This window comes from Tachypleus tridentatus, chromosome 11, assembly GCF_004210375.1.
Source record: "Tachypleus tridentatus isolate NWPU-2018 chromosome 11, ASM421037v1, whole genome shotgun sequence".
NCBI classification, from domain to species: domain Eukaryota; kingdom Metazoa; phylum Arthropoda; class Merostomata; order Xiphosura; family Limulidae; genus Tachypleus; species Tachypleus tridentatus.
This window is the reverse complement of record NC_134835.1, coordinates 63,414,753-63,441,516: the sequence shown is the minus strand read 5'-3', so window position 1 is coordinate 63,441,516 and position 26,764 is coordinate 63,414,753. Positions and strand designations below refer to the sequence as shown.

Sequence of the window (26,764 nt, the reverse complement as noted above, 5' to 3'; positions counted from 1 at the left end):
ACAATAGATTGCTTATCTGCGTTGTGTCCGCCATGGGGATCGAACCCCAAATTTTAGCGTTATAAGCCTTGAAACTTATTGATGACCCATTGAAAGGTCCAGTTTGGAGTTATTATATTTTCCATTCAAGCACATTCTCACTAGTAGCTTTTATATTACGAATGAAACCAAACCAGCTTATTCTAAAATTAAATTAACGTACTAGGCTCATTCTACGAAATAAATAAAAGTATTTCACGAAAGAAAAAAAACGTTCCAAAGATACATAATAAATGAATAAAATAATTCCTAAAATACGAAAATAAAAATGTATTCATTACACGTATATTTTTGTACAAGGTACCTAGTACAATATTTATATACATATTGATAAAAAATATTTTGAATTAAGCTTTTAGAAGCGCACAAAGGCATATCGAAATCTGCTACATATGTATGAACTTATGTATATATATAACGTTGCACAGTAACCGAGATAACATATTGAAAGAGAACTAAATCTGTTAATCTCTTAACATCGAGTGTGGCAAACACTTGTCGTTGTTCCCACTAATCCTCTTATGGAAAGCTGACGATCACAGAGAACAGGCAGTAATTTTATTACGAACAGTTCCGCTGTCAGATCTCCCACGAGAAAACTTTCCAGACCATCTATCTCCTCCTTGGTGAGTAAGGTGAGGTTTATAGACTCTGGACCTAAAGTCGTTACTTCTAACATAAGCTACGACAAGAAAACAAGTTATCAGTAGCTGTGTTCTATGTTCTCTATTCGGAAAGAGAAAGGATCCAATAGCTACGAAGGAATGTGAACTCCAAACAAACATATAATCTTTTCGTTGGCCGAAAACATTAACTTCAGACTAGACTTGTTGTTGTTGTTGTTGTTTTTTATCACGTACTTTATTTGAACCTCTCAAGTCAAACGTTTGGAGATTTTCTATAAAATGCAAGGAGAAACCTGTTAGGTGAGAAACATGAAGTTATTGCAAATCCAGAACAAATCCTAACTGTTTAAAGCACACTTGATCCCTGCTTCCTGTCACTCGGCAGTAAGCACAAAGGCCATGCCTCCCACCCATGGCTCAGTGGTAAGTTTGCAGGTTCGCGATGCTACAAATCAGGTTTTTATACCCAAGGTAGGCAAAAGCACAGATGATCTATTGTGTAGCTTTTGTTTAACAAGAGCCAAAGTAAATCAAGAAAGCCGTTTGCTGCCAAAATTCGAGGTTCGAACCCAACAGTGAATTGAGCACAGTGGCCCATTGTACAGCTTTGCGTTAGCTGTCTAGTGGCACAGCGATATATCTGCAGACCCGTACCGCTATAAACCGGGTTTCGATACCCATAGTGGGCAGAGCACAGATAACCCATTGTGCTTAATTCTAAACAAACAAAACAAATAAAGTTTTGTGTTAAAAAGCAATCCTGTCCTTGGTGGTTGGTTAATTTGGAACTGATTTGTTATATATGTATATATACCCTGCAGAACAATAAACACAATAAAATTGATAATATGTAAGCAAATTAAGTAACACTTCATGCAGTTGTTCATTAAAAACCATACTAATTACAAAGCGGCAACTTATTTTCAATATAGTTCCTTAACTAATAATGGTTTAAGCCTTTTTTATTAATTAATCTAAGGAGTTTTACATTTGTTATGTTCTTTTCAAATTTAAACTTATTTAACTACTGGATTAACAAAATTAAATATTAGTGTTAACATATTTCGAACACATTTGTATTTTATCATACGCAGAAACAGCAGCAAAATATATTTCTATACCCATTTAGTTAGTATGATAAACAGTTCTCAAAAAATCATTAATGTAGTTCCCATTCTCGAGCAAACGGCATCCATATTAAAAACTTGTCTTTAATTATAGACGCTCTTTCCCAGTTTTAACCATAATAGCACATCAAATACAGAATGTCTCATAAAAACTAAATTTAAGGTGATCGGAAATACAATAACAGGATAAAAAACAAGGTAGTCAGGAAAGTTAGTTTGTTATGTTTTTGAATTTCGCGCAAAACTACACGTGATCTATCTGCGCTAGCCATCCATAATTTAGCAGTGTAAGACTAGAGGGAAGGCAGCTAGTCATCACCACCCACTGCCAACTCTTGGGCTACTCTTTTACTTACCAGCGAATAGTGGGATTGACCACAACTTTATAACGCCCTACGACTAAAAGGGCGAGCATGTTTGGTGCAACGAGGATTCAAACCCGGGACCATCAGATTACGAGTCAAGTGCCCTAACCACATGGCAGTGCCAGGTCGATTAGGACAAATTCATAATTTCTTTTTAAATACTCAAATACAATGTAACCTAATACAACAAACATTTTGAAGTTAATTATTTGTTGCAATAATAGCGCGATGCATGATATGTAACATTACACGATACATGAGATACTCATCTTACGTCACCGTTGTTCAAGTAGATATATATAACAGGAACAATGCTACTCGTCTGGTTTATCACCACCTGAGAACAAACGTGGTGCCTAACCTGACTTGATAAGATCAGTATGAATTAGAATTCTTGATAGTTCCGCTTACACTTCATATATTATGTACTGACCTTACTAACACGTCATCTAATCTGAACATTTCTTCATTAAGGTTCATAGTATCGTGCTTTTTGATCAAAGAGCACTCCACAAAAAGTCTATTAACAAGTATTTTCATATATAATTCAAAGTCACATAAATAATTGGAATAATTAAATAATCTAACTTCTATGAGCTTTAAAATTATAAACAAATTTTCATATTGTGACTGTTTTCCTACATTCAAAGTTAAACATATGACATTGTCCCCATTCTGTAAGTTGAACAACTTAAACAACCTTATTCTATTACATAAGTTGAATATTCTGCCTCAAAAGAGCTAGCCAGTAACCGAAACGTTGTCGTAGGTGTTGTCCTTTTAAACATGTCTGATCATATTTCTAAAATGGAAGACATTTTATATGACAAGAGAAAAGGTTACACCCCTCGATAATGGTTGGCTTAATCTTATCTCAAACATGAACAAAAGATTCAACAGGCTTTAAGCTATTTTAAAAATTGTAAACTCGTTTGTGACACCACTTTTGCAGAACTTTATCCTACAACTTCTCGCAGTCGTCTTATGTGTAGTTTACCCAAAATATTTAAAGATAGTTTACCTTTCCGACTTATTCTAAATATCTTGTACCTGTAACTGAGATCGAATTACTGTTAAATACCCTTTCTTCTTTGCTCAAGAGATACCTAAACTTGCTAATGCAAACCAATTTGTTGTGACCAGTTTTGATATTCATTCCTTATTCACTAACATTCTACTTGAGGAAAAACTCAAGTAATTGTTAAACAGTTATTCCCAATGAAAGATGTCTTGCTTTCTAGTTTCAACCAATAAAAATTCGAACAACTTCTTAAACTGAGAGTCAAGAACAAACAATTTGTTTTTAATTATCATCTTTATGATGGGATCACTTCTCGGTCCGACTCTCACAAATACTTTTATCTATTATTATGAGCATTATACGAATAACTGAAGACCTTTATTGACAAAGTAGTTATGGCACTCGACTGGCAATCTGATGGTCGCGGATTCGAGTCCCCATTCCAACAAACATGTTCCCCCCTTACACCCTTGAGAGTCAATCCCAATGGCACAGTTTGTTTTGAATTTCGCCCGAAGCTACACGAGGGCTATCTGCACTATCCGTTCCTAATTTAGTAGTGTATGACAACAGGAAAGGCAGCTAGTCGTCACCGCCAACACTTGGGCTACTCTTTTTACGAACGAATTGTGGGATTAACCATAACATTATAATGCCACTACGGCTGATAGGGTTAGCGTGTTTGATGTGATGGGGGGGGGTGTTTGCATTGCTTTGGGGAAAGAGAATAAAAGAAAAGGTGATCAACGAGAAAAATAGAAGGAGAAAAATTAGGAAGTATTGCAGTGAGAGGAAGTAAAGTGAAAGAGAGAGAAAGGTGAAGGAAGAAATAACACACTGCCTGTAAGAACCAAAGCCTAATTTATGTATAGTAATTATTTGTTACTAATATTACTATAAGTCTATTCCTGACGTCCCCGCTGGTGCAGCAGTGTGTCCGCGTCCTCACACCTGGTTTCGATACCCGTGGTGGGCAGATCACAGGTAACCCATTGTGTGTGTGTGCGTTCGCTTGCTTAATTTTAAACGAACAAGTTAAACCTACGATGAAGAAAAACACAGTCTAGCTATGTGCTTTTATTGGAGAGCAAGATTTAAACTCCAATCCCAAGTTTAAAAATAATCGAAACAAATGATGCTACCTTAGTATTTAAGTCAACATTTAGAATTCAAACTTTTTTTTACCCAAAGACACTAACCAACTTTATGCACTCGTGAGTCGTGTAAAAATACGCATATAAAACCACCTACGAATACGTGCACATAAACAAGTGGGACCTTCAGTTAAAAGCAAAATAGGCCACTAATCCACCTGAGTTTTGTCTCCGATTGCACTGTGCAAATAAAAACCAACTCCCTCTTTTTAAAAACTTTAGATTCCCGACTCTGGAACCATAGATTATAAACTTTTTAATAAATAAAACTTCTCCGTTTCCATCGGTCACTTAACATTAAATAATAACATCAACTTCCCTCTGTTGTCAATAATGTAATCAATTCGAAATTCACAGTTTCTATTTTGTTATTATCATTGTCATTGTTTTAAAGATGCAGTCTTTATATCCAAACCTTTCTTTATAATGTTTTCTTAACAGCATTATTAAATGTTTATCTTCGCACCTTTTACAGTATGTTCCAATGCTACCGTTTAAATCTCTGTTCTTTCTAAGCCTTTGGCTGTATCAAAGAGGTCTCGCTTAATAGCTATTATTGTTATTGTTGTTTGAGAGTTAAAATATTGTGAATTAACTTTTTGGGGTTTTAACACTAATTAAAGAATATGAAGAAATTTCAAAACGTCCGTTAGTAGAAATTATTTTAGATGGCAAGGTAGTATTTTCTTTGAGGAAACTTGCTGGACAATCGTCTGATGTGTGGTTTCATAATGAAGGTGAATAACCGCTTTGATGTGATGCATGATGCTGCATAGAAACTAGTTTCACTCTTTTGTTAAACCAAGATTTCATAAATTACTTCTGTGGATATGGAAAGTACTTAAGTGTTATCCCGTCTCAAGGACTTTCGAGTATAGAAACTTCTGTTTCTCTTGTTGCAGGAAAGATAACAGAGGTTGTAGTCCAGCTGTAAGAGTCACAGCCTGCAACGGAAATTGATGCATTGAAGCAGACCAGTATTGAACATCTTTACTTCTGTACTTAGAGTGATCAATGTGGTTGAACTCGCTGACTGTGCAACCACCGATGTCATCATCTACTGAGTTTGGATGGTCGCTGGGAAATGACAAAGAGGGAGAACTTATACTGATGACAAAGAATCCAACAATTAAAGCATTTATATTGATAACAAAGGATTCAACTCCTAAATCGGTGATATTGATGACAAAAATTTAACTCCTAAAGCACCCACTGAACTTGTTAGATGTTCATAAGTCGCCTTACAGTTTTGTCAACCACACTATTCTTTAACCAGACCATGTACACGCATGCGTGTTTGCTAGAATGATGGTTAGGACTGTCCGAATTTGACAAATCCAATATAGTTAAATGATAGTTTAGACAATGACTTAAGTATTGATCATCTTAGATACACTTTCTTTTATACTCTGTAACAGAATTATATCAAGTATATGTGAATACGTTACACGATGATGATAGAAACACGCACAAAGTCCATACAATTTACGTATTAATTCAGGGAGCACTTGTTTTAAGAAATATACAAAAGCTGCAACATTCGTTCTTAAATTGCACAAGCTTAAGAAACTATTGTAATGCCAAACTAAACATTAATTTTAAAAAAGTGTTTGGTGAATTATCTGGTATTATGTGAATTATATAAAAGTGTATACTCGAGATAACTCAAGTAATAAAAAAGTATGTTTATCATGGTGTCGTTACTTTCAGAATTTTCCTTAAAAATCTGAAATATTTTTTGCCCTCTAGTTCAGGTGTATGGTACAAAATCTTTGTTGTGGAGTGAGAGTTATCAAAGTGCCTGTTTTGGCTTAATTTTAAAGATGGCCACCATACTATTTTAATCGTTTAAGGACATTACGTGAGTCAGTAACTTGTGTTCTTTCGTGTCGTTAGATGAAGTTACTCAAGAAACAGGTTATCCTTGTTCATCTTGATATATTTATAATTTTAGAACAATTGTTATAGAGTGTTTCTGACGTACAAAGATGGGTAAAAAGTCCTTCACCGCATCTACGATTTTTCCTTTTTTTACTATCAATAATTATCTGAACTTTATACACACTAGTTTACTTAAACACGTCTGCAAAATCGTAGACAACACACTGCTATAATAATACAAGTAGTTTAATCAGGTAGCCTCTCTATGGGGTCTTTGGGCCCCCTTTCTGAGAAATGAGTATCTGTAACTGGTTTAAAAATCACTTGCTAACACCTTTTTTACACATCACATTACGCGTTACAAACGCATCAAATACACTTGTACCATTATCTGGACTCAGAATATACTTTTTGGTTATCCTTTCTTCTTAAACACAGCTGCTCGTGTTTTTTGCATCAAGCTTTTTAAGAACCCATACGTAACAATATGATTTCATTCAATTATATTTTACTTCTTGGCAGATAGTTTATTGTAGATTTTATTACATGTCAATTTATTCCTCTGTTTATCTAACGGATTACGATTTGAAAGCTTTCCTGATCATTATTGACGTTCACCGTAATATTCATGAACTTATCAATGAATAATCTTTGTACTATAGCAAGGCACACTTCCATTGAATAATCTTTGTACTATAGCAAGGCACACTTCCATTGAATAATCTTTGTACTATAGCAAAGCACACTTCCATTGAATAATCTTTGTACTATAGCAAAGCACACTTCTATTGAATAATCTTTGTGCTATAGCAAAGCACACTTCTATTGAATAATTTTTGTGCTATAGCAAAGCACACTTCTATTGAATAATTTTTGTGCTATAGCAAGGCACACTTCCATTGAATAATCTTTGTACTATAGCAAGGCACACTTCCATTGAATAATTTTTGTGCTATAGCAAGGCACACTTCCATTGAATAATCTTTGTACTATAGCAAGGCACACTTCCATTGAATAATCTTTGTACTATAGCAAGGCACACTTCTATTGAATAATTTTTGTACTATAGCAAAGCACACTTCTATTGAATAATTTTTGTGCTATAGCAAGGCACACTTCCATTGAATAATCTTTGTACTATAGCAAGGCACACTTCTATTGAATAATCTTTGTACTATAGCAAGGTACACTTTTACTGAATAATCTTTGTACTATAGCAAGGCACACTTCTATTGAATAATTTTTGTGCTATAGCAAGGCACACTTCCATTGAATAATCTTTGTACTATAGCAAGGCACACTTCCATTGAATAATCTTTGTACTATAGCAAGGCACACTTCCATTGAATAATCTTTGTACTATAGCAAGGCACACTTCCATTGAATAATCTTTGTACTATAGCAAGGCACACTTTTACTGAATAATCTTTGTACTATAGCAAGGCACACTTCTATTGAATAATCTTTGTACTATAGCAAGGCACACTTCTATTGAATAATCTTTGTACTATAGCAAGGCACACTTCTATTGAATAATCTTTGTACTATAGCAAGGCACACTTCTATTGAATAATCTTTGTACTATAGCAAGGCACACTTCTATTGAATAATCTTTGTACTATAGCAAGGCACACTTCCATTGAATAATCTTTGTGCTATAGCAAGGCACACTTCCATTGAATAATCTTTGTACTATAGCAAGGCACACTTCTAGTGAATAATCTTTGTACTATAGCAAGGCACACTTCTATTGAATAATCTTTGTACTATAGCAAGGCACACTTCTATTGAATAAATTTTGTGCTATAGCAAAGCACACTTCTATTGAATAATTTTTGTGCTATAGCAAGGCACACTTCCATTGAATAATCTTTGTACTATAGCAAGGCACACTTCTATTGAATAATCTTTGTACTATAGCAAGGCACACTTCTATTGAATAATTTTTATGCTATAGCAAGGCACACTTCCATTGAATAATCTTTGTACTATAGCAAGGCACACTTCTATTGAATAATTTTTGTGCTATAGCAAGGCACACTTCCATTGAATAATCTTTGTACTATAGCAAGGCACACTTAAATTGAATAATTTTTGTACTATAGCAGGCACACTTCCATTGAATAATCTTTGTACTATAGCAAGGCACACTTCCATTGAATAATCTTTGTGCCATAGCAAGGCACACTTCTATTGAATAATCTTTGTACTATAGCAAGGCACACTTCCATTGAATAATCTTTGTGCCATAGCAAAGCACACTTCCATTGAATAATCTTTGTGCCATAGCAAAGCACACTTCTATTGAATAATCTTTGTACTATAGCAAGGCACACTTCTATTGAATAATTTTTGTGCTATAGCAAGGCACACTTCTATTGAATAATTTTTGTGCTATAGCAAGGCACACTTCCATTGAATAATCTTTGTGCCATAGCAAAGCACACTTCTATTGAATAATCTTTGTACTATAGCAAGGCACACTTCTACTGGATAATCTTTGTACTATAGCAAGGCACACTTCCATTGAATAATCTTTGTACTATAGCAGGCACACTTCCATTGAATAATCTTTGTACTATAGCAAGGCACACTTCCATTGAATAATCTTTGTACTATAGCAAGGCACACTTCCATTGAATAATCTTTGTGCCATAGCAAAGCACACTTCCATTGAATAATCTTTGTGCCATAGCAAGGCACACTTTTACTGAATAATCTTAGTACTATAGCAAAGCACACTTCTACTGAATAATCTTTGTACTATAGCAAGGCACACTTCTACTGGATAATCTTTGTACTATAGCAAGGCACACTTCTACTGGATAATCTTTGTACTATAGCAAGGCACACTTCTACTGGATAATCTTTGTACTATAGCAAGGCACATTTCTACTGGATAATCTTTGTACTATAGCAAGGCACACTTCTGTCTTGAGAGATGCAGTTCCAGCGTGGAAACAACTCTTCGAAACATGCGTGTTTGGACAATCTCTCTAGTAATATGTCTAACGTATATTACACCTTTCATAATACGTTTATATACAATGTAATCCCTACAACATAACCTTGTTCAAACAGTAAAGACTCGATTCTCAAGATTCATGTTAATTGTTAGCAGTTACACTTACGCGATTCCGTCATCTTTCACCTAAAAGAAACAAAACAAAGAAATATCTGCATCAAGTGACAGGCACTAACCAACCGAAAAAAACAAACGAAATCAAATTACTTGATTTTTGGGGATTGTTATTATATCTTTAGTTTTAACTCATATACCCGATAATATATATTTCATCATTTCTTCTGCTTGAATAATTATAAGTACAACACATCCTGTTGTGGTACAAACATGTTGACGGATTGGAATGTTTTAATAAACTATGAATTGCTATTAAAACTGAAATTGTTGCACTGTTATTAAAGAAGACGTGGGCCTGGCATGGCCAGGTGGTTAGAGCGATCGACCGGTAATCTGAGGATCGCGGGGTCGAATCCCCGCCACACCAAACATGCTCACCCCTTTAGCCGTTTCAGTTATAATGTGACAGCCAGTCCAACTATGTACTGATAAATGAGTTACTTTTCTTTGTCAACAACATACATTGTGACGTCACCATTTAATCGAAATAAGACTGTGTCGGCCTATGAACAACCCCCTCCATAAAAGTTGTAAACTGAGTTCTGCCTGATAACTTTACACAACTCAAGCCCCATATATGACTGATTAGCTATAAATCTAAACAATTGATCTGAGATCCTAATCTCTTATTCAGTATTCGATGTTTTTATTAAGACATGTTTCAGTGTGTCTGATAACAGTCATATCTATAGTTTGTGATTTTACCTAAATTGACAATAACATAATTATATGGAGATTTGTGTTAGATGACTTAACACACTTGTCAGGAATGTGGATAATCAGTTCACGAAATAATTGTATGCTAACTGGAAATATACATATTGAACATTTCCTGACAAAACATGAGAAATACTATATCATGAATATGCATGCAGTGTTTTGTATCATTATGTAAAGTGAAAGAATAAACAAGTTCGTTTTTGCTGACATTTAACTTCAATAACATAAAAACACTATTTGTGTGACATAATGATTAATATACTCTCCTGTATGTACAAGGCCCTCTGTATTTTCTAAAGATAAGTGCTTATCAAGCTTTTGGTATGTCAGTTTTAAGCAAAATAAAGTATACTAAAAGGGTAGAAATATCTGTTGTCCAACACAACGTGGATAACCAGCTTATAGATTTCAAGTGCATGATATATTTTCTAGATCTTCTAAACAGAGAAACATTCTATTATACCATATTTATTAATCACATGCTGGAACACCTGGATACAAACAGTTGTCATTTCATTGAGCTGTGGGTATAATAACAAATCTCTAACATGTTTTTTAAATAAAGGATTTTTTCCAGACAATAAAGAAGACGAGAGATATTTAGTTAAATAAAATTATTCTGTTTAAACAACTGACTTTTTACAGGTCCTTTTCAGGGCTATGACATCCTGAAGAAAAGAAAGCTATAATTGCTCATATTATCTCTAGTGATGAAAAGGTTTCTAATTTCTAACACTTACAATGAACATCTCCATTAATCTACTGTCTGATCTTTTCTAGTAAGTTTACCAGGAATAATTGAATTTGAACAGTTGATCTAAGATCATGATCGTCTGTCTAATACTTAAGTTTTGTGTAAATGTTTCACTACATGTGACCACAGTCTTAATTAGTTTTATGATTTTGCTTACTTACATTACTAATACACATACATATGGATATGTGTATTATATGGTTAAACATACTTATTAGAAATGTGAATAAACAGCTAATGGAGTCTAATTGATTAGCAAGCATATGTGAATTTTATACCAACTGTAATGTACACGTTGAACATGCCTCATCACATTTTGACAAATAGAATATCATGAGTACATATTCAACGTTTTGTATCTCTATGTAAGGTGAAAACATCAGTAATTTATTTTACTGACTTTTAAAGTCAGTACATACTAAAACTTAGAAAAGGTCGTCAGGAAACAGACTAAATATCCTATAGAGTTTAAGCGTCCATATTGTTTGAAGATTACTTCTATTATTTACGTTCAATGTTAATAATCCTGAAATAGAAACAAAGAATGCTTATGTACAGTTAGCTTTAGTCATAATAAAGTGTAAAGCTACAAACCAGCATGAAAATAACCTCTAGATAAAGATTTGTGAAAAATATTTACAGAAAGATAAGAATTTAACTGTATACAGTAGTAATGGTTAAACATAACTATTTATGTGTAACGTTTAAAACTAAATTTTAGTGGAACTGTTATAAAGATGAAATTATAAAGCTAAATATGAAGCTTACGTTATCATACATTTTTCAATGATGTTAGTAAGTATTTTTAGGGCAAACAGATGTTATAATATATTAATTATAGAAATGAAACTTGCGAATTAGCGATAACTGCTCTACATATAAAATGTTAGAAAATACAAACACGTATGACATGCAAATTAAATGTAGATACAAAACCTATAGAAAAATATAATAAAACACAAATGACTATGGAATAATGATGTAAATGTCTTGTTCAATATTTACAAATAGAATATATCAGGTATGGTAGAACATTTTCAGGATGTATGATATATTAATTGAAAAATCAAAACCTATAAAACTAATGAATTAATACAGTGTTTTATAGATAAAACACTAATTATTTGTAAAAATGGCTATGCTATAATATTTGCCTCATTCAAATAGTGGATAAATTAAGACGATTTGTGTGATAAAACTGTCATACGTAATACACTACGTTATAACAGTTGTCTCGTTGAAACAATGGTTTGTACTTAATTTTAAACTTTTTATTACAAGCCAAATTAACAACTAACTGTAACACAATGAGCTACATGTTCTCACTCAAATAATGGTTTTAATTGTAACTTTTTAGAGCATATAATGAAATATAGACTGCAATGTTGATGATGCAATGAAATGTTGAGACACGATCTACATCACCATTTGATGTTTGCTCATGAACCATCTTTCCACTCGTACTACAAAAACTTAGTATAATACTTATCTATTGTTATTTTCATTAATAGTGTTGGCAGTACTATTTGGTATATTGAATGATATTACTTTGATTTGTCTATCATTATTTTACTTTATTACAAGGGTAATTTTGCATTATTATATTAATGCATGTATATAGAACTAAACTAAATCGGTTTAGCTGGTTAAACGTCGGGAGATGTTATTGGAATTACGGCCGCAATTATTGTTAACAGTCATGATACCTAACTGATGAAATTATATATTTTAATCGTTAAAAAATACACAGGAGGAATATATTTAATTACCTATATTCATTACCTGGTCTGGTTTTAATGTAAGTATATAGCTTACTATAATCAGAAGTTATTGTATTATATAGGCAATTTTGGAAAAACACTTTGAAACCAAGAAAGTTAGTGTATTATTTGTTAAATTCTCTTAGGTACAAAAAAAACAAAAACGATTAACAGATCCAAGGTTATTATAATTGTAATGAGATTTGCTATGTACATCACTGGTATCGAAATCCGGTTTCTAGTGTTATAATCCTTCAGACTTGTTGTTGAGTCAGTCTGAGGCAAAATATTTGTTTCAAACGAAGCAACATCACCCTTGATTTATATCAGAACTTTTTAATTGGACCTGAAAACGCAACAAATTGTTGGATATTAACAAAAATATGTATTTCTAACGTATCTTGTACAAACATAATAACCCCCCTGCATGGCACAACAGAATGTCTGCGAATTTACAATGCTAAAATGCGGGTCTCGATACCTGTAGGGGACAGTAAACACATAGCCCATTCTGTATCTTTGAGCTTAATTCTAAATAAACAAACACAAATAAATATAATAGTACTGTCTGTTGTCTGTTTTATATTCATGTAGTTATTTCGTGACGCGTGGATGGATCTTTACAATTTTTATGGACTGTTTTATGGTTGCCATCACTACTTCTTCCCCTCTTTATGGATCTTCGCTAAATTTTTATTGAGGTTCAAATGAACCATGAGGAGTAGCATGCACAGTGTCAGTTTGGCACTTTGTGTTTTGCAGTTTTTATTGACATTTTCGCGTTTTAACGATTACGTATAAGATAACCTTTCATTAATCATGAATTTATATAGCTTCCCTGGCCCGGCATAGCCAGGTAGTTAAGGCACTCAACTCGTTAATTGAGGGTCGCGGGCTCGAATTCCCGTCATACCAAACAGGCTCGCCTTTTCAATTGTTTCATATATAATGTGACAGCTAGTCCCACTATTCATTGGTAAATGAGTAGCCCAAGAGTTGATAGGTAAGACTACCTGCCTTCCTTTTAGTCTTACACTGCTAACTCAGGGACGGCTAGTGCAGATACCCTTCGTTCAGTTTTGGGCGAAATTCAAAAACAATTTGCTGCATATTTCCATTCTTAAAAGTCTCATAGAACTGTGTGTTTTTCTTATAGCAAAGCCACATAGGGCTGTCTGATGAGCCCACCGAGGAGAATCGAACCCCTGATTTTAGCATTGTAAATACGTAGACTTACCGCTGTACTAGCGTTGGGCATCGAACTGTGATACCATAAACAATACAACAAACAAATCTAATATGAAGAACAAGCTATATCTATGCATGCCAAACTAAGTCAAACAGCTATTATAAAAAGAAGCGTCTAGCCTTTTGCAAAACTCTAAACTGGTAACTCGTTAATTTGGAAGAATACTTAATAACTGGTTGTGAAAATCATTCATAATTCCTTCATGTACCAAGTTACCTATTTGCATCACATACAAAATGGTAATGATACTTTCTCAAAGTTATTAAGCTCTTAGTGAACTTACTGACAAACAAGATAAAAGAGAACCAACATACGCTATATCATATCAAAATAGAATAAGTCTCTTCGACTTGTTTAAATCATCTTTCATGACTACTTTAAATTACGATTATGTAAATTTATAACTTGAATAATAAATCATCATCAAGTTTCCTGATTATAATACACTTGGGGTGGAGTATCTTACATCTTTCTACTCTTGTGATGTTATGTTATTTCTAATTTTAAATTACATCTCACGAAAAAAAAAAGTGTTGCTTACACGTTACGATTTTACACTCTTCAAGTTTGATATTGTCTCTACGAAACAACGTTAAACTACTAGTGGTTTTAAACTGTCTCTACGAAACAACGTTAAACTACTAGTGGTTTTAAACTGTCTCTACGAAACAACGTTAAACTACTAGTGGTTTTAAACTGTCTCGACGAAACAACGTTAAACTACTAGTGGTTTTAAACTGTCTCTACGAAACAACGTTAAACTACTAGTGGTTTTAAACTGTCTCTACGAAACAACGTTAAACTACTAGTGGTTTTAAACTGTCTCTACGAAACAACGTTAAACTACTAGTGGTTTTAAACTGTCTCTACGAAACAACGTTAAACTACTAGTGGTTTTAAACTGTCTCTACGAAACAACGTTAAACTACTAGTGGTTTTAAACTGTCTCTACGAAACAACGTTAAACTACTAGTGGTTTTAAACTGTCTCTACGAAACAACGTTAAACTACTAGTGGTTTTAAACTGTCTCTACGAAACAACGTTAAACTACTAGTGGTTTTAAACTGTCTCTACGAAACAACGTTAAACTACTAGCGGTTTTAAACTGTCTCTACGAAACAACGTTAAACTACTAGTGGTTTTAAACTGTCTCTACGAAACAACGTTAAACTACTAGTGGTTTTAAACTGTCTCTACGAAACAACGTTAAACTACTAGCGGTTTTAAACTGTCTCTACGAAACAACGTTAAACTACTAGTGGTTTTAAACTGTCTCTACGAAACAACGTTAAACTACTAGCGGTTTTAAACTGTCTCTACGAAACAACGTTAAACTACTAGCGGTTTTAAACTGTCTCTACGAAACAACGTTAAACTACTAGTGGTTTTAAACTGTCTCTACGAAACAACGTTAAACTACTAGTGGTTTTAAACTGTCTCTACGAAACAACGTTAAACTACTAGTGGTTTTAAACTGTCTCTACGAAACAACGTTAAACTACTAGTGGTTTTAAACTGTCTCTACGAAACAACGTTAAACTACTAGTGGTTTTAAACTGTCTCTATTAAACAACGTTAAACTACTAGTGGTTTTAAACTGTCTCTATTAAACAACGTTAAACTACTAGTGGTTTTAAACTGTCTCTACGAAACAATGTTACACTACTTGTGGTTTTAAACTGTCTCTATTAAACAATGTTAAACTACTTGTGGTTTTAAACTGTCTCTATTAAACAATGTTAAACTACTTGTGGTTTTAAACTGTCTCTATTAAACAATGTTAAACTACTTGTGGTTTTAAACTGTCTCTATTAAACAATGTTACACTACTTGTGGTTTTAAACTGTCTCTATTAAACAATGTTACACTATAGTGGTTTTAAACTGTCTCTATTAAACAATGTTACACTATAGTGGTTTTAAACTGTCTCTATTAAACAATGTTACACTACTAGTGGTTTTAAACTGTCTCTATTAAACAATGTTACACTACTAGTGGTTTTAAACTGTCTCTATTAAACAATGTTACACTACTAGTGGTTTTAAACTGTCTCTATTAAACAATGTTACACTACTAGTGGTTTTAAACTGTCTCTATTAAACAATGTTACACTACTAGTGGTTTTAAACTGTCTCTATTAAACAATGTTAAACTACTTGTGGTTTTAAACTGTCTCTATTAAACAATGTTAAACTACTTGTGGTTTTAAACTGTCTCTATTAAACAATGTTAAACTACTTGTGGTTTTAAACTGTCTCTATTAAACAATGTTAAACTACTTGTGGTTTTAAACTGTCTCTATTAAACAATGTTACACTACTTGTGGTTTTAAACTGTCTCTATTAAACAATGTTACACTACTTGTGGTTTTAAACTGTCTCTATTAAACAATGTTACACTACTAGTGGTTTTAAACTGTCTCTATTAAACAATGTTACACTACTAGTGGTTTTAAACTGTCTCTATTAAACAATGTTACACTACTAGTGGTTTTAAACTGTCTCTATTAAACAATGTTACACTACTAGTGGTTTTAAACTGTCTCTATTAAACAATGTTACACTACTAGTGGTTTTAAACTGTCTCTATTAAACAATGTTACACTACTAGTGGTTTTAAACTGTCTCTATTAAACAATGTTACACTACTAGTGGTTTTAAACTGTCTCTATTAAACAATGTTACACTACTAGTGGTTTTAAACTGTCTCTATTAAACAATGTTACACTACTAGTGGTTTTAAACTGTCTCTATTAAACAATGTTACACTACTAGTGGTTTTAAACTGTCTCTATTAAACAATGTTACACTACTAGTGGTTTTAAACTGTCTCTATTAAACAATGTTACACTACTAGTGGTTTTAAACTGTCTCTATTAAACAATGTTACACTACTAGTGGTTTTAAACTGTCTCTATTAAACAATGTTACACTACTAGTGGTTTTAAACTGTCTCTATTAAACAATGTTACACTACTTGTGGTTTTAAACTGTCTCTATTAAACAATGTTACACTACTTGTGGTTTTAAACTGTCTCTATTAAACAATGTTACACTACTTGTGGTTTTAAACTGTCTCTATTAAACAATGTTACACTACTTGTGGTTTTAAACTGTCTCTATTAAACAATGTTACACTACTTGTGGTTTTAAACTGTCTCTATTAAACAATGTTACACTACTTGTGGTTTTAAACTGTCTCTATTAAACAATGTTACACTACTTGTGGTTTTAAACTGTCTCTATTAAACAATGTTACACTACTAGTGGTTTTAAACTGTCTCTATTAAACAATGTTACACTACTTGTGGTTTTAAACTGTCTCTATTAAACAATGTTACACTACTTGTGGTTTTAAACTGTCTCTATTAAACAATGTTACACTACTTGTGGTTTTAAACTGTCTCTATTAAACAATGTTACACTACTAGTGGTTTTAAACTGTCTCTATTAAACAATGTTACACTACTAGTGGTTTTAAACTGTCTCTATTAAACAATGTTACACTACTAGTGGTTTTAAACTGTCTCTATTAAACAATGTTACACTACTAGTGGTTTTAAACTGTCTCTATTAAACAATGTTACACTACTAGTGGTTTTAAACTGTCTCTATTAAACAATGTTACACTACTTGTGGTTTTAAACTGTCTCTATTAAACAATGTTAAACTACTTGTGGTTTTAAACTGTCTCTATTAAACAATGTTAAACTACTTGTGGTTTTAAACTGTCTCTATTAAACAATGTTACACTACTTGTGGTTTTAAACTGTCTCTATTAAACAATGTTACACTACTTGTGGTTTTAAACTGTCTCTATTAAACAATGTTAAACTACTTGTGGTTTTAAACTGTCTCTATTAAACAATGTTAAACTACTTGTGGTTTTAAACTGTCTCTATTAAACAATGTTACACTACTTGTGGTTTTAAACTGTCTCTATTAAACAATGTTACACTACTAGTGGTTTTAAACTGTCTCTATTAAACAATGTTACACTACTAGTGGTTTTAAACTGTCTCTATTAAACAATGTTACACTACTAGTGGTTTTAAACTGTCTCTATTAAACAATGTTACACTACTTGTGGTTTTAAACTGTCTCTATTAAACAATGTTACACTACTTGTGGTTTTAAACTGTCTCTATTAAACAATGTTAAACTACTTGTGGTTTTAAACTGTCTCTATTAAACAATGTTAAACTACTTGTGGTTTTAAACTGTCTCTATTAAACAATGTTAAACTACTTGTGGTTTTAAACTGTCTCTATTAAACAATGTAAAACTACTTGTGGTTTTAAACTGTCTCTATTAAAGAATGTTATACTACTACTAGTTTTAAACTGTCTCTATTAAACAATGTAAAACTACTACTGGTTTTAAACTGTCTCTATTAAACAATGTAAAACTACTACTGGTTTTCAACTGTCTCTATCAAACAATGTTAAACTACTTTTGGTTTTAAACTGTGTTTATAAAAGAATGTTAAACTACTTCTGGTTTTAAACTGTCTCTATTAAACATTGTTAAACTACTTCTGGTTTTAAACTGTCTCTATTAAACAATGTTATACTCTTTCTGCTTTTAATCTGTCTCTATTAAAATATGATATAGTAGTTCTGGTTTTAAACTGTCTCTGTTAAACAACGTTAAACTACTTCTGGTTTTAAAATATCTGTATTAAACAATGTTATACTACTTCTGGTTTTAAACTGTGTCTATTAAACAATGTTATACTACTTCTGGTTTTAAACTGTGTCTATTAAACAATGTTAAACTACTTCTGGTATTAAACTGTCTATAAAAGAATGTTAAACTACTTCTGGTTTTAAACTGTCTCTATTGAACACTGTTATACTACTTCTTGTTTTAATCTGTCTCTATTAAAATATGATATAGTAGTTCTGGTTGTAAACTGTCTATGTTAAACAACGTTAAACTACTTCTGGTTTTAAACTGTCTGTATTAAACAATGTTAAACTACTTCTGGTATTAAACTGTATCTATTAAACAATGTTAAACTACTTCTGGTTTTAAACTGTCTCTATTAAACAATGTTATACTACTTCTGGTTTTAAACTGTCTCTATTAAACACTGTTATACTACTTCTGGTTTTAAACTGTGTCTATTAAACAATGTTATACTACTTCTGGTTTTAAACTGTGTCTATTAAACAATGTTACACTACTTCTGGTTTTAAACTGTGTCTATTAAACAATGTTACACTACTAGTGGTTTTAAACTGTGTCTATTAAACATTGTTACACTACTTGTGGTTTTAAACTGTCTCTATTAAACATTGTTAAACTACTTGTGGTTTTAAACTGTCTCTATTAAACAATGTTACACTACTAGTGGTTTTAAACTGTCTCTATTAAACAATGTTACACTACTAGTGGTTTTAAACTGTCTCTATTAAACAATGTTATACTACTTCTGGTTTTAAACTGTCTCTATTAAACACTGTTATACTACTTCTGGTTTTAAACTGTGTCTATTAAACACTGTTACACTACTTGTGGTTTTAAACTGTCTCTATTAAACATTGTTACACTACTTGTGGTTTTAAACTGTCTCTATTAAACATTGTTACACTACTTGTGGTTTTAAACTGTCTCTATTAAACAATGTTACACTACTTGTGGTTTTAAACTGTCTCTATTAAACAATGTTACACTACTAGTGGTTTTAAACTGTCTCTATTAAACAATGTTACACTACTAGTGGTTTTAAACTGTCTCTATTAAACAATGTTACACTACTAGTGGTTTTAAACTGTCTCTATTAAACAATGTTACACTACTAGTGGTTTTAAACTGTCTCTATTAAACAATGTTACACTACTAGTGGTTTTAAACTGTCTCTATTAAACAATGTTACACTACTAGTGGTTTTAAACTGTCTCTATTAAACAATGTTACACTACTAGTGGTTTTAAACTGTCTCTATTAAACAATGTTACACTACTAGTGGTTTTAAACTGTCTCTATTAAACAATGTTAAACTACTAGTGGTTTTAAACTGTCTCTATTAAACAATGTTACACTACTAGTGGTTTTAAACTGTCTCTATTAAACAATGTTACACTACTAGTGGTTTTAAACTGTCTCTATTAAACAATGTTACACTACTAGTGGTTTTAAACTGTCTCTATTAAACAATGTTACACTACTAGTGGTTTTAAACTGTCTCTATTAAACAATGTTACACTACTTGTGGTTTTAAACTGTCTCTATTAAACAATGTTACACTACTTGTGGTTTTAAACTGTCTCTATTAAACATTGTTACACTACTTGTGGTTTTAAACTGTCTCTATTAAACAATGTTACACTACTTGTGGTTTTAAACTGTCTCTATTAAACAATGTTACACTACTTGTGGTTTTAAACTGTCTCTATTAAACAATGTTACACTACTTGTGGTTTTAAACTGTCTCTATTAAACAATGTTAAACTACTTGTGGTTTTAAACTGTCTCTATTAAACAATGTTACACTACTAGTGGTTTTAAACTGTCTCTATTAAACAATGTTACACTACTTGTGGTTTTAAACTGTCTCTATTAAACAATGTTACACTACTTAGTGGTTTTAAACTGTCTCTATTAAACAATGTTACACTACTTGTGGTTTTAAACTGTCTCTATTAAACAATGTTACACTACTTGTGGTTTTAAACTGTCTCTATTAAACAATGTTACACTATAGTGGTTTTAAACTGTCTCTATTAAACAATGTTACACTACTAGTGGTTTTAAACTGTCTCTATTAAACAATGTTACACTACTAGTGGTTTTAAACTGTCTCTATTAAACAATGTTACACTACTAGTGGTTTTAAACTGTCTCTATTAAACAATGTTACACTACTTGTGGTTTTAAACTGTCTCTATTAAACAATGTTACACTACTAGTGGTTTTAAACTGTCTCTATTAAACAATGTTACACTACTAGTGGTTTTAAACTGTCTCTATTAAACAATGTTACACTACTAAACTGGTTTTAAACTGTCTCTATTAAACAATGTTACACTACTAGTGGTTTTAAACTGTCTCTATTAAACAATGTTACACTACTAGTGGTTTTAAACTGTCTCTATTAAACAATGTTACACTACTAGTGGTTTTAAACTGTCTCTATTAAACAATGTTACACTACTAGTGGTTTTAAACTGTCTCTATTAAACAATGTTACACTACTAGTGGTTTTAAACTGTCTCTATTAAACAATGTTACACTACTAGTGGTTTTAAACTGTCTCTATTAAACAATGTTACACTACTAGTGGTTTTAAACTGTCTCTATTAAACAATGTTACACTACTAGTGGTTTTAAACTGTCTCTATTAAACAATGTTACACTACTAGTGGTTTTAAACTGTCTCTATTAAACAATGTTACACTACTAGTGGTTTTAAACTGTCTCTATTAAACAATGTTACACTACTAGTGGTTTTAAACTGTCTCTATTAAACAATGTTACACTACTAGTGGTTTTAAACTGTCTCTATTAAACAATGTTACACTACTTGTGGTTTTAAACTGTCTCTATTAAACAATGTTACACTACTAGTGGTTTTAAACTGTCTCTATTAAACAATGTTACACTACTAGTGGTTTTAAACTGTCTCTATTAAACAATGTTACACTACTAGTGGTTTTAAACTGTCTCTATTAAACAATGTTACACTACTAGTGGTTTTAAACTGTCTCTATTAAACAATGTTACACTACTAGTGGTTTTAAACTGTCTCTATTAAACAATGTTACACTACTAGTGGTTTTAAACTGTCTCTATTAAACAATGTTACACTACTTGTGGTTTTAAACTGTCTCTATTAAACAATGTTAAACTACTTGTGGTTTTAAACTTCTCTATTAAACAATGTTAAACTACTTGTGGTTTTAAACTGTCTCTATTAAACAATGTTACTACTACTAGTGGTTTTAAACTGTCTCTATTAAACAATGTTAAACTACTACTGGTTTTAAACTGTCTCTATTAAACAATGTTAAACTACTACTGGTTTTAAACTGTCTCTATTAAACAATGTTAAACTACTTCTGGTTTTAAACTGTGTTTATAAAAGAATGTTAAATTACTTCTGGTTTTAAACTGTCTCTATTAAACAATGTTAAACTACTTCTGGTTTTAAACTGTCTCTATTAAACAATGTTATACTCTTTCTGCTTTTAATCTGTCTCTATTAAAATATGATATAGTAGTTCTGGTTTTAAACTGTCTCTATTAAACAATGTTAAACTACTTCTGGTTTTAAAATGTCTGTATTAAACAATGTTATACTACTTCTGGTTTTAAACTGTGTCTATTAAACAATGTTATACTACTTCTGGTTTTAAACTGTGTCTATTAAACAATGTTAAACTACTTCTGGTATTAAACTGTCTATAAAAGAATGTTAAACTACTTCTGGTTTTAAACTGTCTCTATTAAACACTGTTATACTACTTCTTGTTTTAATCTGTCTCTATTAAAATATGATATAGTAGTTCTGGTTTTAAACTGTCTCTGTTAAACAACGTTAAACTACTTCTGGTTTTAAAATGTCTGTATTAAACAATGTTAAACTACTTCTGATATTAAATTGTATCTATTAAACAATGTTAAACTACTTCTGGTTTTAAACTGTGTCTATTAAACACTGTTATACTACTTCTGGTTTTAAACTGTGTCTATTAAACACTGTTATACTACTTCTGGTTTTAAACTGTGTCTATTAAACAATGTTATACTACTTCTGGTTTTAAACTGTGTCTATTAAACACTGTTATACTACTTCTGGTTTTAAACTGTGTCTATTAAACAATGTTATACTACTTCTGGTTTTAAACTGTGTCTATTAAACAATGTTATACTACTTCTGGTTTTAAACTGTGTCTATTAAACAATGTTATACTACTTCTGGTTTTAAACTTTATCTATTAAACAATTTTAAACTACTTCTGATTTTAAACTGTCTCTATTAAACAATGTTATACTTATTCTAGTTTTAAACTGTCTCTATTAAACAATGTTATACTACTTCTTGTTTTAAACTGTCTCTATTAAACAATGTTATACTACTTCTGGTTTTAAACTGTCTCTATTAAACAATGTTATACTACTTCTGATATTAAACTGTATCTATTAAACAATGTTAAACTATTTCTGGTTCTAAACTCTCTCTATTAAACAATGTTATACTACTTCTGGTTTTAAACTGTGTCTATTAAACAATGTTATACTACTTCTGGTTTTAAACTGTGTCTATTAAACAATGTTATACTACTTGTGGTTTTAAACTGTGTCTATTAAACACTGTTATACTACTTCTGGTTTTAAACTGTGTCTATTAAACAATGTTATACTACTTCTGGTTTTAAACTGTCTCTATTAAACAATGTTATACTACTTCTGGTTTTAAACTGTGTCTATTAAACAATGTTAAACTACTTCTGGTTTTAAACTGTATCTATTAAACAATGTTAAACTACTTCTGGTTTTAAACTGTCTCTATTAAACAATGTTATACTACTTCTGGTTTTAAACTGTCTCTATTAAACAATGTTATACTACTTCTGGTTTTAAACTGTCTCTATTAAACAATGTTAAACTACTTCTGATATTAAATTGTATCTATTAAACAATGTTAAACTATTTCTGGTTCTAAACTCTCTCTATTAAACAATGTTATACTACTTGTGGTTTTAAACTGTGTCTATTAAACAATGTTATACTACATGTTGTTTTAAACTGTCTCTATTAAACAATGTTATACTACATGTTGTTTTAAACTGTCTCTATTAAACAATGTTATACTACATGTTGTTTTAAACTGTCTCTATTAAACAATGTTATACTACTTCTGGTTTTAAACTGTCTCTATTAAACAATGTAAAACTACTTCTGGTTTTAAAATGTCTATTAAACAATGTTAAACTACTTCTAGGTTTAAACTGTCTCTAATAAACAATGTTATACTAGTTGTGGTTTTATACAGTCTCTATTAAACAATGTTATACTACATGTTGTTTTAAACTGTCTATATTAAACAATGTTATACTTTTTGTGGTTTTAAACTGTCTCTATTAAACAATGTTAAACTTTTTGTGGTTTTAAACTGTCTCTAGTAAACAATGTTAAACTACTTCTGGTTTTAAACTGTGTCTATAAAAGAATGTTAAACTACTTCTGGTTTTAAACTGTGTCTATTAAAGAATGTTAAACTACTTGTGGTTTTATACAGTCTTTATTAAACAATGTTATAATACCTGTTGTTTTAAACTGTCTCTATTAAACAATGTTAAATTACTTCTGGTTTTAAACTTCTCTATTAACCATTGTTATACTATTTCTGCTATTAAACTGTCTCTATTAAACAATGTTATACTACTTTTGGTTTTAAACTGTCTCTATTAAACAATGTTATGCTACTTCTGGTTTTAAACTGTCTCTATTAAACAATGTTAAACTACTTTTGGTTTTAAACTGTCTCTATTAAACAATGTTAAACTACTTTTGGTTTTAAAATGTCTCTATTAAACAATGTTAAACTACTTTTGGTTTTAAACTGTCTCTATTTAACGATGTTATAGAGTTCTGGTTTTAAACTGTCTCTATTTAACGATGTTATAGAGTTCTGGTCTTAAACTGTCTCTATTTAACGATGTTATAGAGTTCTGGTTTTAAACTGTCTCTATTAAACAATGTTAAAGTACTTCTGGTTTTAAACTGTCTCTATTAAACAGTGTTATACTACTTCTAGGTTTAAACTCTCTCTATTAAACAATGTTATACTACTTCTGGTTTTAAACTGTCTCTATTAAACAATGTTATACTACTTCTGGTTTTAAACTGTCTCTATTAAACAATGTTATACTTGTTCTGGTTTTTAGTGCCGACATCTCTATAGTACTGTTCACTCATTATGATGTTTTACAACTTTCTACTTGAATTTATCTCCCTCTTTTTTACGCCTCTAGTCGAGGTTATGCTATATTACCACAGTATTGAATCATATATCAACAACAAATCAAAATATGTTTATGTATTATATTATTATTGTTATTTTTTTTTATTTAACAAAGAGCAATGTTTATAGTTTCACATTAAATTATGTGAGTTAAATTTTGTTTAAACACACTTCACATCACTATTCCTTAACCATTTCACTTCTGATAAATCACTTGTCGTTCACTAAAACCTTTAAGTACTACTTATCTTCCATCTCCAATACCAATGATGCACAGCGGTATGTCTGCGGACTTACAACGCTATAACCTGTGTTTCTATAACCAGTGTTGGAAAGAGCAGAGACAGCCTAATCTGTAGCTTTGTGGTAATTTCAAACAAATAAATCATAAACTAAATTTAAAAAACTTTTCTTGGAGAAACTTGAAAATTAAATATCCTTGAAAGAACAAAATTTTGCATGTCCACCATTCAAATAATTATAAACTTATTTTTAGATGTTAATAATTCATGGCACGGCATGGCCAAGTGGTTAAAGCGCTCAACTCGTAATCTGAGGGTGACGGGTACTAATTCCCGTCACATCAAATATGCTCGCTCTTTCAGCCGTGGGAGCGTTATAATGTGACGGTCAATCCCACTATTCGTTGGTTAAAGAGTAGCCCAAGAGTTGGCGGTGTGTGTTGATGTCTAGCTGCCTTCCCTCTAGTCTGACACTAGATAGCCCTCGTGTAGCTTTGCGCGAAATTCAGAACTAATAATTCATATACAACAGTAGGTTTGCCAGTCCCCTCGAGTTCACTAAAAAAAATGCTTGGAGATCAAAACACTTTTGTATGCCATAGAAGAAAGAAATAGACGGTCATAAAAATCATCCTTTACATAAATAATCTAATATGAATTTGTTTTAAATTATAGTGTTTATAATTAAAATAAATATATTTCAATTCATGTTTTTACTAAATTTAGAATATTTAATTTGATGTTTTTATACATAGTGTGTGAAATAAAAGTGTCATAATTTTGGAAATATTTCTTTAAATACTTGAATTATTATCAACCTATCATTCATATGTTATAAGACTCCAATTTCTTCACTACTGTACATGAATTATGAAAATGTATATATATATATATATATATATATATATACACACATTTATATTCTAAAATTATATTCCAAAAAGTTGGGAGGCCTATACAACACACGAGTAGTGTCTTTGCGCTCGGGATGGGCACCAGATTATAGGTTTTTGTGACTGGTGAACCGTACACAGTAAATTGCTTGAAAATGAAACATTAAAATACAACATGCCTGCTACGTAAAGGTTTTAGAGGCGTTGTACTAATTTCGATCGTATTCACTCTGAAATAAAAAAAAATGGATAGTGAACAAAGATATTGACGTGAAATTTTGAAATGCGTAATAGTTACTCTAAAATTATTGTATAAATTAGGGTTAGGACTTACAGGCCATGACGACAGTTTAAATTTAAACAAGAAAGGTAATTATTTAAGTTGTATTGTGTCTCTTACCGCAACATGACTTTTATAAACCTAATATCAAATCAGTTTCAGCTTAAATTCACAAACATAATTAAGAGTGCAGTTTATTTTTCCTTTATTATTGATTCAACACTGAACGTAAGCCATATTGATCAGCTTGCTTTTATAATAAAATATATTGAGAAAGACGGGCAAATAAAATGGTTTCTAGATGTATTCCTACACAAGTTGTGTCCCCTAGTGGCATGTCTGCAACTCGCACTACTAGATACCGGGTTTCGGTAGCTTTGTATAGCTTTGGGCTCAACTAAGAATAATCAAACAAATCAACCAAATACAAGCTGACGTACCGTCCTCTGCCCGATTTTTTGAACCGAGTTGAAGCTATGATAAATAACACAAACATCCTAAGTTTCACACAAATCCAGATATTTGTACTTTAACTTACA

At 31.5% G+C, this 26,764-nt stretch overlaps 1 long non-coding RNA gene across 1 annotated transcript; it reads right to left on the bottom strand.

Annotated features, from left to right (window-relative positions):
* On the bottom strand, nt 1–26,453 carry LOC143231513 (uncharacterized). Its single transcript, XR_013016957.1, has 3 exons — nt 26,346–26,453; nt 26,125–26,175; nt 1–937 (listed from the first exon to the last, which is right to left on the bottom strand). It is a non-coding gene; the product is annotated as an uncharacterized LOC143231513 (long non-coding RNA).
* Nucleotides 26,454–26,764: the final 311 nt, after the last annotated feature.